The 23,063-nt window shown below is 35.9% G+C and overlaps 1 long non-coding RNA gene across 3 annotated transcripts in view; it reads right to left on the bottom strand.

Annotated features, from left to right (window-relative positions):
* Window positions 1-825: 825 nt before the first annotated feature.
* LOC139481408 (uncharacterized) overlaps window positions 826-23,063 on the bottom strand; it is a 40,321-nt gene continuing 18,083 nt past the window's right edge. Inside the window, exons 1-3 of one of the 3 annotated variants that reach the window (XR_011654612.1) lie at window positions 7,406-7,521; window positions 6,187-6,294; window positions 826-984 (exon numbers count right to left, since the gene is read on the bottom strand). This is a non-coding gene — a long non-coding RNA (uncharacterized lncRNA). Of the gene's footprint in view, window positions 985-6,186; window positions 6,295-7,371; window positions 7,522-23,063 lie in introns of those variants that run through there. The other 2 variants (XR_011654613.1, XR_011654614.1) reach the window with 2 other exon arrangements.

The raw sequence follows: 23,063 nt of genomic DNA, 5'->3' as shown, positions 1-23,063 counted from the left end.
GTATTGTATCAGTACTGTTACCTAATAACAGGACAAAACAAGACAGCAATTTGACAAAACTAAAGACATACATACTTGATTTTACTTCTCTAAAGATATAAACAAAATTTTCATAGTTCGTATCTGAACATGTACACAGCCATGGGAATTTTAAGGGACTATATTTCAGTGTGCATATATTTAGTAGCTAATCTAGCTACTTCCTGTTTATCAGACCGGTACCTTAGAAAAGAATTGTGACAATATATCCAATCTTTTCAAAAACCAAAGACTAACGTCACTAGGAGCAGCAGTTAGTTGTCAAAGATACTCTAGATAGAAAGATAATCTGCCACTTTTATAAAAGGGACTACACATAGTTTTTGAAAGGATATAATCGGTTTGTGCCGAAATTACTTTCTTTAGTCCAGAAACTCATTTGTGCTAAATGGTAATCTCCACCCACATTTAGGACTGGAAGTTATTTGTAGTTTTTATCAACAGCTTGCACTTTTTCTAAATTATATTTGCTTCTTTTAAGACTGACCAAAACTGTTTTTTTACCATTGTGGTTTGATTAAGGTAGTGTATATCAAACAGCTTTTGGAAATATTTTGGACAACCCTCTTATTTACAATATCATTTGATCAACACCTAGTGGTCTTTGGTGGTATCTCGCATAACATTAATAAGGTCTTTTTTAAAAGGCAACTTGAAATTATTGGTCCCATATTTATGTGCTATAGCAAATGTATGGGCTGCTGATCTGCATATATGATAGCAATATATTCTTATGTTTTCAATGACCCCTTACTTCTTCACTCCACTTTATAAGATAGAAATAAATGTTATTCCATATTTTATTGTTTTTTTTAAAGGTATCATAATTTATACATAAAGACAAAACTAAGCACAGTGAAAAAAGTCTACTCTGTCCTGTAAAGTTTGAGATGTTTTTGTTGTTCAATCTTTGTCACTTGTATGGAAACACTAAATCTTGATAACCTACAACAGAAATATTATCACTTTTATTTCAATTCAATTGTTGCAGTTATCATGCATGTAATAGAGAAAATGATAAATTAGACCAGATCTCCACATTAATAATATCAAAACTAGAGGCTTCAATGAGCCTGTGTCACTCATATGATACTTTTATTTACAATTGATGCATGATACAGAAATTGTCCATACCAACCGTCAGTGTTTACCATACAATACAGTACTTCTATACACTGTCTGTATACAGTATTTGTCGGATTTTGTCCATACCTATCGTCGATGTTTGACATAAAATACAATACTCCTATATACCGTATATCAACAGTATTTGTCTATACCTACCGTCGGTGGTTAACATACAATACAGTCCTCCTATATACCGTCTATCAACAAAATTTGTCTATACCTACCGTCAGTGGTTAACATACGATATAGTACTCCTTTGCACCGTCCATCAACAGTATTTGTCTATACCTACTGTCGGTGGTTAACATGCAATAAAGTGCTCCTATATACCGTCTATCAACAGTATTTGTCTATACCTACCGTCGGTGGTTATCATACAATATAGTGCTCCCATAAACCGTCTATCAACAGTATTTGTCTATACCTACTGTCGGTAGTTAACATACAATATAGTGCTCCTATATACCATCTATCAACAGTATATGTCTATACCTACCGTCGGTGGTTAACATACAATATATTGCTCCCATATACCGTCTATCAACAGTATTTGTCTATACCTACCGTCGGTGGTTAACATACAATATAGTGCTCCCATAAACCGTCTATCAACAGTATTTGTCTATACCTACCGTCGGTAGTTAACATACAATATAGTGCTCCTATATACCGTGTATCAACAGTGTGTGTCTATACATACTGTCGGTAGTTAACATACAATATAGTGCTCCTATATACTGTCTATCAACAGTATTTGTCTATACCTACCGTCGGTAGTTAACATACAATATAGTGCTCCTATATACCGTCTATCACCAGTATTTGTCTATACCTACCGTCGGTGGTTAACATACAATATAGTGCTCCTATATAACGTCTATCAACAGTATTTGTCTATACCTACCGTCGGTAGTTAACATACAATATAGTGCTCGTATTACCATCTATCAACAGTATATGTCTATACCTACCGTCGGTGGTTAACATACAATATAGTGCTCCCATATACCGTCTATCAACAGTATTTGTCTATACCTACCGTCGGTAGTTAACATACAATATAGTGCTCCTATATACCGTGTATCAACAGTATGTGTCTATACCTACTGTCGGTAGTTAACATACAATATAGTGCTCCTATATACTGTCTATCAACAGTATTTGTCTATACCTACCGTCGGTAGTTAACATACAATATAGTGCTCCTATATACCATCTATCAACAGTATTTGTCTATACCTACCGTCGGTGGTTAACATACAATATAGTGCTCCTATATACCGTCTATCAACAGTATTTGTCTATACCTACTGTCGGTAGTTAACATACAATATAGTGCTCCTATATACCATCTATCAACAGTATTTGTCTATACCTACTGTCGGTAGTTAACATACAATATAGTGCTCCTATATACCGTCTATCAACAGTATTTGTCTATATCTACCGTCGGTAGTTAACATACAATAAAGTGCTCCTATATACCGTCTATCACCAGTATTTGTCTATACCTACCGTCGGTGGTTAACATACAATATAGTGCTCCTATATACCGTCTATCAACAGTATTTGTCTATACCTACCGTCGGTGGTTAACATACAATGAATATTGTTAGTGCTTCATAAGCCTCTAAAGGCTGGCTGATATGGTATACTACAGCTAATGTATTGAAATGTAATTGTAATTTCATGTATATTGTATCAGGTTGCACTTTAAATAAAATAAAATCTAAATCTTAATCTATAGTGCTCCCATCAACCGTCTATCAACAGTATTTGTCTATACCTACTGTCGGTAGTTAACATACAATATAGTGCTCGTATATACCATCTATCAACAGTATATGTGTATACCTACCGTCGGTAGTTAACATACAATATAGTGCTCCTATATACCGTGTATCAACAGTATGTGTCTATACCTACTGTCGGTAGTTAACATACAATATAGTGCTCCTATATACTGTCTATCAACAGTATTAATTTTGTCTATACCTACCGTCGGTAGTTAACATACAATATAGTGCTCCTATATACCATCTATCAACAGTATTTGTCTATACCTACCGTCGGTGGTTAACATACAATATAGTGCTCCTATATACCGTCTATCAACAGTATTTGTCTATACCTACTGTCGGTAGTTAACATACAATATAGTGCTCCTATATACCGTTTATCAACAGTATTTGTCTATACCTACCGTCGTTGGTTAACATACAATATAGTGCTCTTTGATACCGTCTATCAACAGTATTTGTCTATACCTACTGTCGGTAGTTGCTCCTATATACCGTCTATCACCAGTATTTCTCTATACCTACCGTTGGTGGTTAACATAATATATAGTGCTCCTATATACCGTCTATCAACAGTATTTGGCTATACCTACCGTCAGTGGTTAACATACAATATAGTGCTCCTATATACCGTCTATCAACAGTATTTGTCTATACCTACCATCGGTGGTTAACATACAATATAGTGCTCCCATATACCGTCTATCAACAGTATTTGTCTATACCTACTGTCGGTAGTTAACATACAATATAGTGCTCCTATAAACCATCTATCAACAGTATATGTCTATACCTACCGTCGGTAGTTAACATACAATCTAATGCTCCCATATACCGTTTATCAACAGTATTTGTCTATACCTTCTGTCGGTAGTTAACATACAATATAGTGTTTCTATATACCGTCTATCAAAAGTATTTCTCTATACCTACCGTCGGTGGTTAACATACAATATAGTGCTCCTACAATGTATATACCGTCTATCAACAGTATTTGTCTATACCTACCGTCGGTGGTTAACATACAATATAGTGCCCTCATATACCGTCTATCAACAGTATTTGTCTATACCTACTGTCGGTAGTTAACATACAATATAGTGCTCCTATATACCATCTATCAACAGTATATGTCTATACCTACCGTCGGTAGTTAACATACAATATAGTGCTCCTATATACCATCTATCAACAGTATAATGTCTATACCTACTGTTGGTGGTTAACATACAATATAATGCTCCCATATACCGTCTATCAACAGTATTTGTCTATACCTACTATCGGTAGTTAACATACAATATAGTGCTCCTATATACCATCTATCAACAGTATTTGTCTATATCTACCGTCGGTGATTAACATACAATATAGTGCTCCTATATACCGTCTATCAACAGTATCTGTCTATACCTACTGTCGGTAGTTAACATACAATATAGTGCTCCTATATACCGTCTATGAACAGTAATTTTCTATACCTACTGTCGGTAGTTAACATACAATATAGTGCTCCTATATACCGTCTATCAACAGTATTTGTCTATACCTACCGTCGGTGGTTAACATACAATATAGTGCTCCTATATACCGTCTATCAATAGTATTAATCTATACATGTACCTACTGTTGGTAGTTAATATACAATATAGTGCTCCTATATAACCGTCTATCAACAAAATTTGTCTATACCTACCGTCAGTGGTTAACATACGATATAGTACTCCTTTGCACCGTCCATCAACAGTATTTGTCTATACCTACCGTCGGTGGTTAAGATACAATATAGTGCTCCTATATACCGTCTATCAACAGTATTTGTTTATACCTACCGTCGGTGGTTAACATACAATATATTGCTCTTATATACCGTCTATCACCAGTATTTGTCTATACCTACCGTCGGTGGTTAACATAAGATATAGTGCTCCTATATACCGTCTATCAACAGTATTTGGCTATACCTACCGTCAGTGGTTAACATAGAATATAGTGCTCCTACATACTGTCTATCACCAGTATTTGTCTATACCTACCGTCGGTGGTTAACATGGAATATAGTGCTCCTATATACCGTCTATCAACAGTATTTGTTTATACCTACTGTCGGAGTTTAACATAGAATATAGTGCTCCTATATACCAAGAGGGATAACGGATCTGCATCTAGAATTTATCATGCTGCCCTTTTTTTTGATTTTTAAAATTCTTGTTATCCCTCAATTTTTACATTCATCCCAAATAATACAACAGTAGTCAATTAGGGGCAGAACACCCATTGTATTATGTTTTCTTGCAGTTATATAAAAAAAAATGTATTTAAGAAAGATGGTATATTCTGGATTATATATTAGCACAACCTTGGTCATTTTTATTTCTCCAGTTACTTAGTGGGCTGTCAATTTTTAAAATAATATATTTTCACATGAAGAATTTTGTAATACTTTAATTTATTATCAAGTTTGGTTGAAAAGTCTGAATAGTTTCTGCTTTGTTCCAGTAATCAAACATTTTGTTTCATTTACATCTATGAACATGTTATTCAATTTACACCACTCTTCAACCCTGTATAAATCTTCTTGAACATCATCATTTATATTTTCTAGATGTTTCCCCCTGATTTATGAATAGTGGTGTCATCAGCATATACAACGATATAGGTCTGTTTCACAATTTTTAATGCATAAGGGAATGTCATTTATAAATAGCACAAACAATAGAGGACAAGGTATAGAACATTTGGGAACACCAAATTTTACATGTTGTTGTTCAGAGTTAACATTACAAATGTATACCTTTTGTTATTCAGGTACGACTTAAAAAAACTAACAGTAGTCTCACTAAATCCATACATGTCGAGCTTTAAACAAAGAAAGTCATATTCTACCAAATCAAAAACTTTTTTTAAATCTTAATAAAATTGCTAGGTTTAAATTACCATCTTTCATTTCTTGCAACCATGTGTCAATGATATTAAATAAATGTCAAGCTCAATCCAGTATATATTCCAAGTTATGGACAAATGATAATGCTATTAAAAATACCAAATCATAACCAGTGCTTTTCTCTTTTTCTATTTACAGTATATGACTAGGTAATAATGATTACTTTTTTCAACTATTGTCATACTTTTTTGTTTCCTCTGCTTTTGTATCAAGGGCATAATTGTTTATGGCAAACTAAGCATCTGCATAATCAAACTATTCTTAACTATACTCTACCTCAAATTCTGGAAACTGCAGAATTTTTGTCATAGCAGTCTTATGGTAGCTGAACTATTTCTATTTTTTGTAAATCTGGATTAATAAGTCTTTTGTCACATTCTGGGGCTATAGAAAAAAACCATTACAGAATTATCAAAATTATGTGTGTATAATGTTTGTGTACAGTCATTCAACTAAAAAAGGACAAAAATTATTTTTTGTGTATAAATAAATAATTGTGATTTTAATGTCTTAATATTATAAGAAAAACTTCAAAAGATTAAATTTAAATTATAATCTAAACATGAAAGAGCACATATAAATCAACCTTTTACTCAGATTTATATCTAAAACCAGTTATAACTAGCTATAATATCTTTGACTTCACAAATATCATCATCTATAAATTTTACAAATCAGTATTTATTTGGTGGCACTTCCTGCACACTAAGTATGTTATGCCTTAGGTTTAATTTTGATGCAATCACATTTCAGAAGGTACATGTCTTGAACTGTTTTAATGAATAAATTACAGTTTTAAACTCAGTTTAGGCTGACCTGAGGTCAATAATCTTAAACAATCTCATCAAACTATCAGTTTTACTGTAATATATTGATATTGTGACATTTATGGGAAAGAGCATATGAGTTAGTCATATTGGTCAATACAATGAAAAGTTTATAGCTGAGACTACTATAACACTATGTGTTATACTAGTAGTCTCAGTTTATAACTATGTTAATGTTAATTATATACATGACATAATAATTAAATCATTTAAAAAACTATTCCAAAGATTTCTCTCAAATCATGTTTACATTTTTTTAGAGAAGAGTCTGTCTGAAATATATTCAGGGGTAGTCCAAATAATTATGACTTTTTAAAAATCTATATTATGGGGAAAAAAAGGGGGGGGGTCTATTATGTTTTTTTCATACAGGAGGAAGACGTCAAAGCAAAAAAAACCCAACAAAACAAAATAAAATAATAGCCTGTCAAGACGTCCTTATATCATAATAATTTGGTCTAATTTTGGGATAATACATTTAACTTCCTTTGATGTCGGGGAGGGGATAAGTTTTGACTATTAATTATTCTTGAAACTAACAATAATTATTTCTTATTGTTACTTTGTTAAGCGAGCGCGATGTGTGGTTCTCGAGTTATTTAAAAAAAGGGGTGTGTTACCATATCAAATTTACCCAGTTTGGAGACAATAAATATTTAAAATCTAACCATAAACTCCAATGTTCCTGCTTTTTTTAGCAGAACAAACACGATGGCATTCTCGTCTCTGTTATAATCAATAGTTAACTCATTTCTTCTTCCAGGTTATTTCTTAATCAATTATGCAACAGTGGTCAACAGCCTAATGATCTCCGATCAGGACAGTCAACGGATAGTACGTCCACGACTGGCACGTTCAATAAAACATTATTTGATTGGTCCGGTACTAACTCTTTACAATAAAGAAATTAATCATTTGCTACTATAAATACATTTGTCCTCGTTGTTATATATGTCGAGTTATCTCGCCTACAACAATCTTAGTATTTCGTATTTATATTATTTTTGTAAAAACAAGGATTTGTATAGATAGTACAAAATATATATACAAATTGTAAGAATAAATAAATTATAGTTTCTATCATAAAAAAATATAACTGAAATATTAAAGGATTAAACGCCTTTTAAAAAGAATTCATTGGTGTATAAACTCTACAAATTCACTCACCTTGAAACGAGAAAAAAATCTTTCGGACTTTTACATTGTTTTATGATATGATCTGATATGTTTGTGACTGATTAAGTCAGGGGGGGGGGGGGGGGGGGGGGGTTAACTTCCTATTATTGGGTATACGGGGATGTGCCAAAAATATGGGTCATAATTTTGCGAGATTTTATATAAAAATGACCCTCCTTTTTTCAGTGAATGTTATATTAAAATAGGCACGTTTTTTGGGGCAAAAATGGCACACCCTACAAAAAAAATATCGAAGTTAACAACCCCCCCCCCCCCCCTGACTTCTAATTTCAACATCTTCTATGCAAAACACTTTTTAACACCAAAAGGATTAGATGCAGCCAGACAGTCGTATTTATACGAATTTACAAATCAGTGATTTTTGTTATAACGACTCTAATAAAGTTGTTATTTGTCCGAAGACAACCATTGCAAAAAACTTAGATTTACATGACCATTGATGTGGATATCAATAAAGATAAATGTCCATCAAGAAAGCTGTATCTACTCATAGATCTATGATCTACTGAATAAAAATACCAACAAATTAATTGTTGTCTCCTTTTCTAATTTAATGATAACAATATCATATTTAATGATATTGTCAACTATATAAAAATAAAAGATGTGGCTTGCTAATTACATACATGTACCAACGACAACCAACGCACTACTGGCAAACGGAAAAAAGTCACATGAAAAATATTTAAAAAAAGTCGCATTATATATTTGATTAAAATCATTTATCAGAAGTATGTTGGAATGTACATGAAAAGTCACTATGTATATGTAATTGCAATGAATTATAAGCCAGAGTTTATAATGCAGAGAAAACGTCATATTAGACTTGTATTAGATCAATTATTCTAAGTGGTACCCTTTTATATGTAAGTGAATAGGTAACAGTATAGGAACAGTTGAACTAAATCAATCAAATGTGATGATTTGTTATTAATTAAACTAGTTTTTTTTCAACCAGACTCAAGCTAGCGAACAATAAGCCAGCGAACAATAAGATGAATCAAGCTAGCGAACAATAAGCCAGCGAACAATAAGAAAACGCGCCAACATGATCATGCCTAAAAACCGAAGACTTGCAATAACACCAAACGTACTTATAAATATGATGACAAATAAATAAATATTATGACAAATTTTCCAGTAGGAAGATGAAATGTTATTCCATTTTAACACATACAAAGTTTTATTATTTATTCGTGTATTAAATACAACTCTTTTTAAAGCCGGGAATCTAAAAAAAACGCTTTAGCTATTAACCCTTTCTCCTTTCTCTCTGATAAGGGATGGGTTATTATCTGTATAATAATAATAACAATTGATAACAACAGGTTACAATAAACTAGTGTAGCGATTCAATTAGATCTTCAAGCTTATAGAAATTATTCGATTGAAAAGAAAAGCTGAAAACCATTATATTCACCTTTCGCCTAAGAACTAGCTAGTTCAGGTAATTATTCAAAAGTAAATAGTAACTCTAGTAATTTATTTAATACATTCTTATAAGAAAAGCGATAAGTGTAAGAACTACACACGTCAAATAGAACGAAAACGATTTGACATAAATATTTTGGTTAATCTAAACAAAAAAATATTTAGATTCAAGCCTAATATGTAAAATAACTATTATATAATAATCCGTATACATTTCCCTACGGCAAAGTCCCGGATGGGGTAGGGTGACCCTACCATCCCCCTTCTTTCCATCATAAAATTTTCCCTACGGCAAAACTTATTTGCTCACAAGTTACAAATGATAGGCACTTGCCCAAGGTTGCCTGGATATTTTTTTTAGCTCCAAAGTTGGGGTCGGGTGACCCTATCATCGTTCCCCCTTATTTAATTCATAGCAAACTCCCTACAGCAAAGCTTTTGTCCACACTAGGTAAATCCGATAGGCAATTGCCTAAGCTTGCCCGGACCCAAAGACCCAGGTGGGTAAAGTTACAGAACTTTTTTTTTTTAGGTCTAAAGTTTGGGTCGGATGACCCTACCACCCCCCTTATTGAATTCATAGCAAAGTCCCTACGACAAAGCTTTTTTCCACACTAGGTACACTCGATAGGCAATTGTCTAAGCTTGCCTGGACCTAAAGATCCAGGTGGGTAAAATTACGGAACTTTTTTTTTTGAGGTCCAAAGTTGGGGTCGGTTGACCCTACCATCCCCCTTATTTAATTCATAACAAAGTCCATAGGCAAAGCTTTTGTCCACACTAGGTACACTCGATAGGCAATTGCCTAAGCTTGCCTGGACCCAAAGATCTAGGTGGGTAAAGTTACGGAACTTTTTTTTTAGGTCCAAAGTTGGGATCGGGTGACCCTACCATCCCCCTTATTTAATTTATAGCAGAGTCCCTCCGGCAAAGCTTTTGTCAACACTAGGTATACTCGATAGGCAATTGCAAAAGCTTGCCTGCACCTAAAGATCCAGGTGGGTAAAGTTACGGAACTTTTTTTTTAGGTCCAAAGTTTGGGTCGGGTGACCCTACCATCCCCCTGATTTAATTATAGCAAAGTCCCTACGGCAAAGCTTTTGTCCATACTAGGTACACTTGATAGGCAATTGTCTAACCTTGCCTGGACCCAAAGATCCAGGTAGGTAAAGTTACGGATCTATTTCTTTGAGGTCCAAAGTTTGGGTCGGGTGACCCTACCTATACCCTTATTTAATTCATAGCAAAGTCCCTACGGCACAGCTTTTGTCCACACTAGGTACGTACACTCGTTAGGCAATTGTCTAAGCTTGCCTGAACCCAAAGACCCAGGTGGGTAAAGTTACGGAACTTTTTTTTTTTAGGTCCAAAGTTGGGGTCGGGTGACCCTACCATCCCCCGTGAATTAATTCATAGCACAGTACCTACGGCAAAGCTTTTGTCCACACTAGGTACACTCGATAGGCAATTTCCTCAGCTTGCCTGGACACAAAGGACCAGGTGGGTAAAGTTACGGAACTTTTTTTTTGAGGTCCAAAGTTGGGGTCGGGTGACCCTACCATCCCCCTTATTTAATTCATAACAAAGTCCCTACGACAAAACTTTTGTCCACACTAGGTACACTCGATAGGCAATTGCCTAAGCTTGACTGGACCTAAAGACCCAGGTGGGTAAAGTTACGGAACTTTTTTTTTAGTCCAAAGTTGGGGTAGGGTGACCCTACCATCCCCTTATTTAATTCATAGCAAAGTCCCTACGGCAAAACTTTTATCCACACTAGATACACTCGATAGGCAATTGCCTAAGCTTGCCTGGACCCAAAGATCCAGGTAGGTAAAGTTACGGAACTTTTTTTTTATGTCCAAAGTTGGGGTAGGGTGACCCTACCATCCCCCTTATTTAATTCATAGCAAAGTCCCTACGGCAAAGATTTTGTCCACACTAGGTACACTCGATAGGCAATTGCCCAATCTTGCCTGGACTTAAAGACCCAGGTGGGTAAAGTTACGGAACTTTTTTTTTTTTAAGGTCCAAAGTTGGGGTCTAGTGACCCTAACTTTCCCCTTATTTTATTCATAGCAAAGTCCCTACGGCAAAGCTTTTGTTCTCACTAGATACAATCGATAGGCAATTCCCTTATAAGCTTGCCTGGACTCAAAGATCCAGATGGGTAAAGTTACAGAACTTTTTTTTTAGGTCCAAAGTTGGGGTCGGGTGTCTCTACCATCCCCCTTATTTAATTCATAACAAAGTCCCTACGGCAAAGCTTTTGTCCACACTAGATTCACTCGATAGGCAATTGCCTAAGCTTACATAGACCTAAAGATCCAGGTGGGTAAACTTCTGGAACTTTTTTTTTTAGGTCCAAAGTTGTGGTCGGGTGACCCTACCATCCCCCTTATTTAATTCATAGCAAAGTCCCTACGGCAAAGCTTTTGTCCAAACTAGGTACACTCGATAGGCAATTGCCTAAGCTTGCCTGGACCCAAAGACCCAGGTGGGTAAAGCTACGGAACTTTTTTTTAGGTCCAAAGTTGGGGTCGGGTGACCCTACCATCCCCCGTGAATTAATTCATATCAAAGTACCTACGGCAAAGCTTTTGTCCACACTAGGTACACTCGATAGGCAATTTCCTAAGCTTGCCTGGACCCAAAGAACCAGGTGGGTAAAGTTACGGAACTTTTTATTTTGAGGTCCAAAGTTGGGGTCGGGTGACCCTACCATCCCCCTTATTTAATTCATAGCAAAGTCCCTAAGGCAAAGCTTTTGTCCACACTAGGTACGTACACTCGATAGGCAATTGTCTAAGCTTGCTTGGACCCAGAGACCCAGGTGGGTCAAGTTACGGAACTTTTTTTTAGGTCCAAAGTTTGGGTCGGGTGAACCTACCATACCCCTGATTTAATTCATAGCAAAGTCCCTACGGCAAAGCTTTTGTCCATACTAGGTACACTTGATAGGCAATGGTCTAACCTTGCTTGGACCCAAAGACCCAGGTGGGTCAAGTTACGGACCTTTTTTTAGGTCCAAAGTTGGGGTCGATTGACCATACCTCCACCCTTATTTAATTCATAGCAAAGTCCCTACGGCAAAGCTTTTGTCAACACTAGGTACACTCGTTAGGCAATTGTTTAAGCTTGCCTGGACCCAAAGACCCAGGTGGGTAAAGCTACGGAACTTTTTTTTTAGGTCCAAAGTTGGGGTCGGGTGACCCTACCATCCCCCGTGAATTAATTCATATCAAAGTACCTACGGCAAAGCTTTTGTCCACACTAGGTACACTCGATAGGCAATTTCCTAAGCTTGCCTGGACCCAAAGAACCAGGTGGGTAAAGTTACGGAACTTTTTATTTTGAGGTCCAAAGTTGGGGTCGGGTGACCCTACCATCCCCCTTATTTAATTCATAGCAAAGTCCCTAAGGCAAAGGTTTTGTCCATACTAGGTACGTACACTCGATAGGCAATTGTCTAAGCTTGCTTGGACCAGAGACCCAGGTGGGTCAAGTTAAGGAACTTTTTTTTCAGGTCCAAAGTTGGGGTCGATTGACCCTACCTTCCCCCTTATTTAATTCATAGCAAAGTCCCTACGGCAAAGCTTTTGTCCACACGAGATACATTCGATAGGCAATTGCCTAAGCTTGCCTGGACCAAAAGATCCAGGTGGGTAAAGTTACGGAACTTTTTGTTTTAGGTCCAAAGTTTGGGTCGGGTGACCCTACCATCCCCCTTATTTAATTCATAACAAAGTCCCTACGACAAAGCTTTTGTCCACACTAGGTACACTCGATAGGCAATTGCCTAAGCATGACTGGACCTAAAGACCCAGGTGGGTAAAGTTACGGAACTTTTTTTTTTAGGTCCAAAGTTAGGGTAGGGTGACCCTACCATCCCCTTATTTAATTCATAGCAAAGTCCCTACGGCAAAACTTTTGTCCACACTAGGTACACGCGATAGGCAATTGCCTAAGCTTGCCTGGACCCAAATAGATCCAGGTGGGTAAAGTTATGGAACGTTTTTTTTTTAGGTCCAAAGTTGGGATCGGGTGACCCTACCATCCCCCTTATTAAATTCATAGCAAAGTCCCTCCGGCAAAGCTTTTGTCCACACTAGGTACACTCGATAGGTTATTGCCTTAGCTTGCCTGGACCTAAAAACCCAGGTGGGGAAAGTTATGGAACTTTTTTTTAAGGTAAAAGTTGGGGTCTAGTGACCCTACCTTTCCCCTAATTTAATTCATAGCAAAGTCCCTGAGGCAAAGCAAAGGCGGGAGATGGTAGGGTCACCCGACCCCAACTTTGGACCTAAAAAAAAAATTCCGTTACTTTACCCACCTGGGTCTTTGGGTCCAGGCAAGCTTAGGCAATTGCCTATCGAGTGTACCTAGTGTGGACAAAAGCTTTGCCGTAGGTACTTTGCTATGAATTAAATCACGGGGGATGGTAACTTTACCCACCTGGGTATTTGGGCCCAGGCAACCTTAGGCAATTACCTATCATTTGTACCTAGTGGGCAAAAAAGCTTTGTCGTTGGGAAAATTTTATGAACGAAAGAAGGGGATGGTAGGGTCACCCTACCCCCACTTTGGACCTCCCAAAAAAAAGTTCCGTAACTTTACCCACCTGGGTGTTTGGGCCAAGGCAACCTTAGGCAAGTGCCTATCATTTGTACCTAGTGGGAAAAAAAGCTTTGTCGTAGGGAAAATTTTATGAACGAAAGAAGGGGGATGGTAGGATCACCCTACCCCCACTTTGGACCTCCAAAAAAAAAGTTCCGTAACTTTACCCACCTGGGTATTTGGGCCCAGGCAACCTTAGGCAAGTGCCTATCATTTGTACCTAGTGGGCAAAAAAGCTTTGCCGTAGGGAAAATTTTATGAACGAAAGAAGGGGGATGGTAGTTGTCATATGGGACACTTTTCGAAAGGCGTCATTTAGATATGCAGGTAAATATACTAAGTAGTGCTTTTATTACTCGTACATAGATAGATTTTTTAAGAGGCCATAAAGGTACACAGCTGTTTCTTCGTTTTCGTGTATTGCACTAAAACAATATCGTAAGTTCGAAGTTTTAGTGGTTTTTTTAGTTGGCCACCCTATTTTCCCCTTTACTGCAAGTATCAACTAAAAGAGTAACGAGTATGACTCTCTGTTTTCGACGTTAATGTTATTTTGTCCCAACTGACCCCAACCAGACGGCAACTTTATTGAACTTACATTATTGAATTAAAATATACATACGGGATACACAATGGCAAAACTTAAACTAAATATACTATTAATGTTTGTTATGCTCTTAACATGTTTTTTCCGGCTTTTAACATTATGGAATCATTATCGGAATAATGCTTTTATAACGGTTATACAATAAATTAAGAAAGAACGCAAATACTATAGAATTAGTAACTCACATATACTTCAAGACACGATGAAGGAGACTTTATAGTTGATATTATAATTAATCCACGCTCAGGACGTTGGATGTGCCAGTCTTTTATCGCCATAATATGACTCTTTTTTACCATAATATTACTTTTCAATGTACATTAGAATTAATCCACGCTCAGGTCGTTGGATGTGCCAATCTTCTATGACCATAATATTACTTTTCAATGTATATTAGAAATAATCCACGCTAAGGACGTTGGATGTGCCAGTCTTCTATAGTCGTAATCTTACTTTTTAGTTGATATTATAATGAATCCACGTTCAGGACGTTGGATGTGCCACTGTTCTTTGACCATAATGTTACGTTTCGATGAACATTACAACTAATTAATAATAGTACTCAGGACGTTGGACGTGCCAGTATGTTATGGTCATAACATGCCTATTTACATGACATCAGAATTAATCCACGCCCAGGACGTTAGATTTGCCAGTCTTCTATGGTCATAATATGACTTTTAAATTGATATTAGAATTGATCCACGCTCAGAACGTTGGATGTGCCAGTCTTTTATCGCTATGATACGACAATTTAGATGACAACAGAATTAATCCACGCTCAGGACGCTAGATGTGCCACTATTTTTTTACCATAATATTATTTTTCAATGTACATAAGAATTAATCCACGCGCAGGACGTTGTATGTGTCAATCTTCTATGACCATAATATTACTTTTCAATGTACATAAGAAATAATCCACGCTCAGGACGTTGGATGTGCTAGTCTTCTTAAGTCGTAGTATTACTTTTTAGTTGATATTATAATTAACCCACGCTGAGGACGTTGGATGTGCCAGTCTTTTATCGCCATAATATGACAATTTAGATGACATCAGAATTGATCCACGCTCAGGACGTTGGATGTACACTGTTTTTTACCATAATATTACTTTTCAATGTACATTAGAATTAATCCACGCTCAGGACGTTGGATGTGCCAATCTTCTATGACCATAATATTACTTTTCAAGGTACATAAGAAATAATCCACGCTCAGGACGTTGGATGTGCTAGTCTTCATTAGTCGTAATATTACTTTTTAGTTGATATTATAATTAATCCACGCTCAGGACGTTGGATGTGCCACTCTTTTTTACCATAATATTATTTTTCGATGTACATTAGAAATAATCAACGCTCAGGACGTTGGATGTGCCAGATTTCTAAAGTCGTTATAGTACTTTTTAGTTGATATTATAATTAATCCACGCTCAGGACGTTGGGTGTGCAAGTCTTTTATCGCCATAATATGACAATTAAATGACAACAGAATTGATCCACGCTTAGGAAGCTGGATGTGCCACTATTTTTTTACCATAATATTATTTTTCAATGTACATAAGAATTAATCCACGATCAGGACGTTGGATGTGCCAATCTTCTATGACCATAATATTACTTTTCAATGTACATAAGAAATAATCCACGCTCAGGACGTTGGATGTGCTAGTCTTCTTTAGTCGTAATATTACTTTTTAGTTGATATTATAATTAATCCATGCTCAAGAGGTTGGATGTACCAGTCTGTTATCGCCATAATATGACTCTTTTTTTACCCTCATATTACTTTTCAATGTACATTAGAAATAATCCACGCTCAGGACGTTGGATGTGCCTGATTTCTAAAGTCGTAATATTACTTTTTAGATGATATTATAATTAATCCACGCTCTGGACGTTGGATTTGCCAATCTTCTATGACCATAATATTACTTTTCAATGTACATAAGAAATAATCCACGCTCAGGACGTTGGTTGTGCTCGTCTTCTTTAGTCGTACTATTACTTTTTAGTTGATATTATAATTAATCCACGGTCAGGAGGTTGGATGTGCCAGTCTTTTATCGCCATAATATGACTCTTTTTTTACCATAATATTACTTTTCAATGTACATTAGAAATAATCCACGCTCAGGACGTTGGATGTGCCAGATTTCTTAAGTCGTAATAGTACTTTTTAGTTGATATTATAATTAATCCACGCTCAGGACGTTGGGTGTGCAAATCTTTTATCGCCATAATATGACAATTAAATGACAACAGAATTGATCCACGCTTAGGAAGTCGGATGTGCCACTCTTTTTTTACCATAATATTACTTTTCAATGTACATTAAAATTTAATCCACGCTCAGGACGTTGGATGTGCCAATCTTCTATGACCATAATATTACTTTTCAATGTACATAAGAAATAATCCACGCTCAGGACGTTGGATGTGCTAGTCTTCTTTAGTCGTAATATTACTTTTTAGTTGATATTATACTTAATCCACGCTCAGGACGTTGGATGTGCCAGTCTTTTATCGCCATAATACGACTCTTTTTTACCATAATATTACTTTTCAATGTACATTAGAATTAATCCACGCTCAGGACGTTGGATGTGCCAATCTTCTATGACCATAATATTACTTTTCAATGTATATTAGAAATAATCCACGCTCAAGACGTTGGATGTGCCAGTCTTCTATAGTCGTAATCTTACTTTTTAGTTGATATTATAATTAATCCACGCTCAGGACGTTGGATGTGCCAATCTTCTATGACCATAATATTACTTTTCAATGTATATTAGAAATAATCCACGCTCAAGACGTTGGATGTGCCAGTCTTCTATAGTCGTAATCTTACTTTTTAGTTGATATTATAATTAATCCATGCTCAAGAGGTTGGATGTACCAGTCTGTTATCGCCATAATATGACTCTTTTTTTACCCTCATATTACTTTTCAATGTACATTAGAAATAATCAACGCTCAGGACGTTGGATGTGCCAGATTTCTAAAGTCGTTATAGTACTTTTTAGTTGATATTATAATTAATCCACGCTCAGGACGTTGGGTGTGCAAGTCTTTTATCGCCATAATATGACAATTAAATGACAACAGAATTGATCCACGCTTAGGAAGCTGGATGTGCCACTATTTTTTTACCATAATATTATTTTTCGATGTACATAAGAATTAATCCACGATCAGGACGTTGGATGTGCCAATCTTCTATGACCATAATATTACTTTTCAATGTACATAAGAAATAATCCACGCTCAGGACGTTGGATGTGCTAGTCTTCTTTAGTCGTAATATTACTTTTTAGTTGATATTATAATTAATCCATGCTCAAGAGGTTGGATGTACCAGTCTGTTATCGCCATAATATGACTCTTTTTTTACCCTCATATTACTTTTCAATGTACATTAGAAATAATCCACGCTCAGGACGTTGGATGTGCCTGATTTCTAAAGTCGTAATATTACTTTTTAGATGATATTATAATTAATCCACGCTCTGGACGTTGGATTTGCCAATCTTCTATGACCATAATATTACTTTTCAATGTACATAAGAAATAATCCACGCTCAGGACGTTGGTTGTGCTCGTCTTCTTTAGTCGTACTATTACTTTTTAGTTGATATTATAATTAATCCACGGTCAGGAGGTTGGATGTGCCAGTCTTTTATCGCCATAATATGACTCTTTTTTTACCATAATATTACTTTTCAATGTACATTAGAAATAATCCACGCTCAGGACGTTGGATGTGCCAGATTTCTTAAGTCGTAATAGTACTTTTTAGTTGATATTATAATTAATCCACGCTCAGGACGTTGGGTGTGCAAATCTTTTATCGCCATAATATGACAATTAAATGACAACAGAATTGATCCACGCTTAGGAAGTCGGATGTGCCACTCTTTTTTTACCATAATATTACTTTTCAATGTACATTAAAATTTAATCCACGCTCAGGACGTTGGATGTGCCAATCTTCTATGACCATAATATTACTTTTCAATGTACATAAGAAATAATCCACGCTCAGGACGTTGGATGTGCTAGTCTTCTTTAGTCGTAATATTACTTTTTAGTTGATATTATACTTAATCCACGCTCAGGACGTTGGATGTGCCAGTCTTTTATCGCCATAATACGACTCTTTTTTACCATAATATTACTTTTCAATGTACATTAGAATTAATCCACGCTCAGGACGTTGGATGTGCCAATCTTCTATGACCATAATATTACTTTTCAATGTATATTAGAAATAATCCACGCTCAAGACGTTGGATGTGCCAGTCTTCTATAGTCGTAATCTTACTTTTTAGTTGATATTATAATTAATCCACGCTCAGGACGTTGGATGTGCCACTCTTTTTTTACCATAATATTACTTTTCAATGTACATTAAAATTTAATCCACGCTCAGGACGTTGGATGTGCCAATCTTCTATGACCATAATATTACTTTTCAATGTACATAAGAAATAATCCACGCTCAGGACGTTGGATGTGCTAGTCTTCTTTAGTCGTAATATTACTTTTTAGTTGATATTATACTTAATCCACGCTCAGGACGTTGGATGTGCCAGTCTTTTATTGCCATAATACGACTCTTTTTTACCATAATATTACTTTTCAATGTACATTAGAATTAATCCACGCTCAGGACGTTGGATGTGCCAATCTTCTATGACCATAATATTACTTTTCAATGTATATTAGAAATAATCCACGCTCAAGACGTTGGATGTGCCAGTCTTCTATAGTCGTAATCTTACTTTTTAGTTGATATTATAATTAATCCACGCTCAGGACGTTGGATGTGCCACTGTTCTTTGACCATAATGTTACGTTTCGATGTACATTACAACTAATTAATAATAGTACTCAGGACGTTGGACGTGCCAGTATGTTATGGCCATAACATGCCTATTTACATGACATGAGAATTAATCCACGCTCAGGACGTTAGATTTGCTAGTCTTTTATGGTCATAACATGACTTTTAAATTGATATTAGAATTAATCCACGCTCAGAACGTTGGATGTGCCAGTCTTTTATCGCCATGATACGACAATTTAGATGTCATCAGAATTAATCCACGCTCAGGACGCTGGATGTGCCACTCTGTTTTTACCATAATATTATTTTTCAATGTACATTAAAATTTAATCTATGCTCAGGACGTTGGATGTGCCAATCTTCTATGACCATAATATTACTTTTCAATGTACATTAGAAATAATCCACGCTCAGGACGTTGGCTGTGCCAGTCTTCTATAGTCGTAATCTTACTTTTTAGTTGATATTATAATTAATCCACAATCAGGACGTTGGATGTGCCACTGTTCTGTGACCATAATGTTACGTTTCGATGTACATTACAACTAATTAATACTAGTACTCAGGACGTTGGACGTGCCAGTATGTTATGGCCATAACATGCCTATATACATGACATCAGAATTAATCCACGCCCAGGACGTTAGATTTGCTAGTCTTCTATGGTCATAATATGACTTTTAAATTGATATTAGAATTAATCCACGCTCAGGACGTTGAATGTGCCAGTCTTTTATCGCCATGATACGACAATGTAGATGACAACAGAATTAATCCACGCTCAGGACGCTGGATGTGCCACTTTTTTTACCATAATATTATTTTTCAATGTACATAAGAATTAAACCACGATCAGGACGTTGGATGTGCCAATCTTCTATGACCATAATATTACTTTTCAATGTACATAAGAAATAATCCACGCTCAGGACGTTGGATGTGCTTGTCTTCTTTAGTCGTAATATTACTTTTTAGTTGATATTATACTTGATCCACGCTCAGGACGTTGGATGTGCCAGTCTTTTATCGCCATAATATGACTCTTTTTTACCATAATATTACTTTTCAATGTACATTAGAATTAATCCACGCTCAGGACGTTGGATGTGCCAATCTTCTAGGACCATAATAATACTTTTCAATGTATATTAGAAATAATCTACGCTCAGGACGTTGGATGTGCCAGTCTTCTATAGTCGGAATCTTACTTTTTAGATGATATTATAATTAATCCACGCTCAGGACGTTGGATGTGCCAATCTTCTATGACCATAATATTACTTTTCAATGTAGATAAGAAATAATCCACGCTCAGGACGTTGGATGTGCTCGTCTTCTTTAGTCGTAATATTACTTTTTAGTTGATATTATAATTAATCCACGCTCAGGACGTTGGATGTGCAAGTCTTTTATCGCCATAATATGACTCTTTTTTACCATAATATTACTTTTCAATGTACATTAGAATTAATCCACGCTCAGGACGTTGGATGTGCCAATCTTCTAGGACCATAATAATACTTTTCAATGTATATTAGAAATAATCTACGCTCAGGACGTTGGATGTGCCAGTCTTCTATAGTCGGAATCTTACTTTTTAGTTGATATTATAATTAATCCACACTCAGGACGTTGGATGTGCCACTGTTCTTTGACCATAATGTTACGTTTCGATGTACATTACAACTAATTAATACTAGTACTCAGGACGTTGGACGTGCCAGTATGTTATGGTCATAACATCCCTATTTACATGACATGAGAATTTATCCACGCTCAGGACGTTAGATTTGCTAGTCTTTTATGGTCATAATATGACTTTTAAATTGATATTAGAATTAATCCAAGCTCAGAACGTTGGATGTGCCAGTCTTTTATCGCCATGATACGAAAATTTAGATGTCATCAGAATTAATCCACGCTCAGGACGCTGGATGTGCCACTCTGTTTTTACCATAATATTATTTTTCAATGTACATTAAAATTTAATCCATGCTCAGGACGTTGGATGTGCCAATCTTCTATGACCATAATATTACTTTTCAATGTACATTAGAAATAATCCACGCTCAGGACGTTGGCTGTGCCAGTCTTCTATAGTCGTAATCTTACTTTTTAGTTGATATTATAATAAATCCACAATCAGGACGTTGGATGTGCCACTGTTCTGTGACCATAATGTTACGTTTCGATGTACATTACAACTAATTAATACTAGTACTCAGGACGTTGGACGTGCCAGTATGTTATGGCCATAACATGCCTATTTACATGACATCAGAATTAATCCACGCCCAGGACGTTAGATTTGCTAGTCTTCTATGGTCATAATATGACTTTTAAATTGATATTAGAATTGATCTACGCCCAGAACGTTGGATGTGCCAGTCTTTTATCGCCATGATACGACAATGTAGATGACAACAGAATTAATCCACGCTCAGGACGCTGGATGTGTCACTCTTTTTTTACCATAATATTATTTTTCAATGTACATAAGAATTAAACCACGATCAGGACGTTGGATGTGCCAATCTTGTATGACCATAATATTACTTTTCAATGTACATAAGAAATAATCCACGCTCAGGACGTTGGATGTGCTTGTCTTCTTTAGTCGTAATATTACTTTTTAGTTGATATTATACTTGATCCACGCTCAGGACGTTGGATGTGCAAGTCTTTTATCGCCACAATATGACTCTTTTTTAACATAATATTACTTTTCAATGTACATTAAAATTTAATCTATGCTCAGGACGTTGGATGTGCCAATCTTCTAGGACCATAATAATACTTTTCAATGTATATTAGAAATAATCTACGCTCAGGACGTTGGATGTGCCAGTCTTCTATAGTCGGAATCTTACTTTTTATTTGATATTATAATTAATCCACACTCAGGACGTTGGATGTGCCACTGTTCTTTGACCATAATGTTACGTTTCGATGTACATTACAACTAATTAATACTAGACTCAGGACGTTGGACGTGCCAGTATGTTATGGCCATAACATGCCTATTTACATGACATGAGAATTAATCCACGCTCAGGACGTTAGATTTGCTAGTCTTTTATGGTCATAATATGACTTTTAAATTGATATTAGAATTAATCCACGCTCAGAACGTTGGATGTGCCAGTCTTTTATCGCCATGATACGACAATTTAGATGTCATCAGAATTAATCCACGCTCAGGACGCTGGATTTGCCACTCTGTTTTTACCATAATATTATTTTTCAATGTACATTAAAATTTAATCCATGCTCAGGACGTTGGATGTGCCAATCTTCTATGACCATAATATTACTTTTCAATGTACATTAGAAATAATCCACGCTCAGGACGTTGGCTGTGCCAGTCTTCTATAGTCGTAATCTTACTTTTTATTTGATATTATAATTAATCCACGCTCAGGACGTTGGATGTGCCACTGTTCTTTGACCATAATGTTACGTTTCGATGTACATTACAACTAATTAATACTAGTACTCAGGACGTTGGACGTGCCAGTATGTTATGGCCATAACATGCCTATTTACATGACATCAGAATTAATCCACGCCCAGGACGTTAGATTTGTTAGTCTTCTATGGTCATAATATGACTTTTAAAT

The sequence above is a fragment of the Mytilus edulis genome, chromosome 7, assembly GCF_963676685.1.
Source record: "Mytilus edulis chromosome 7, xbMytEdul2.2, whole genome shotgun sequence".
NCBI lineage: Eukaryota > Metazoa > Mollusca > Bivalvia > Mytilida > Mytilidae > Mytilus > Mytilus edulis.
This window is presented reverse-complemented; position numbering and strand designations above follow the sequence as displayed.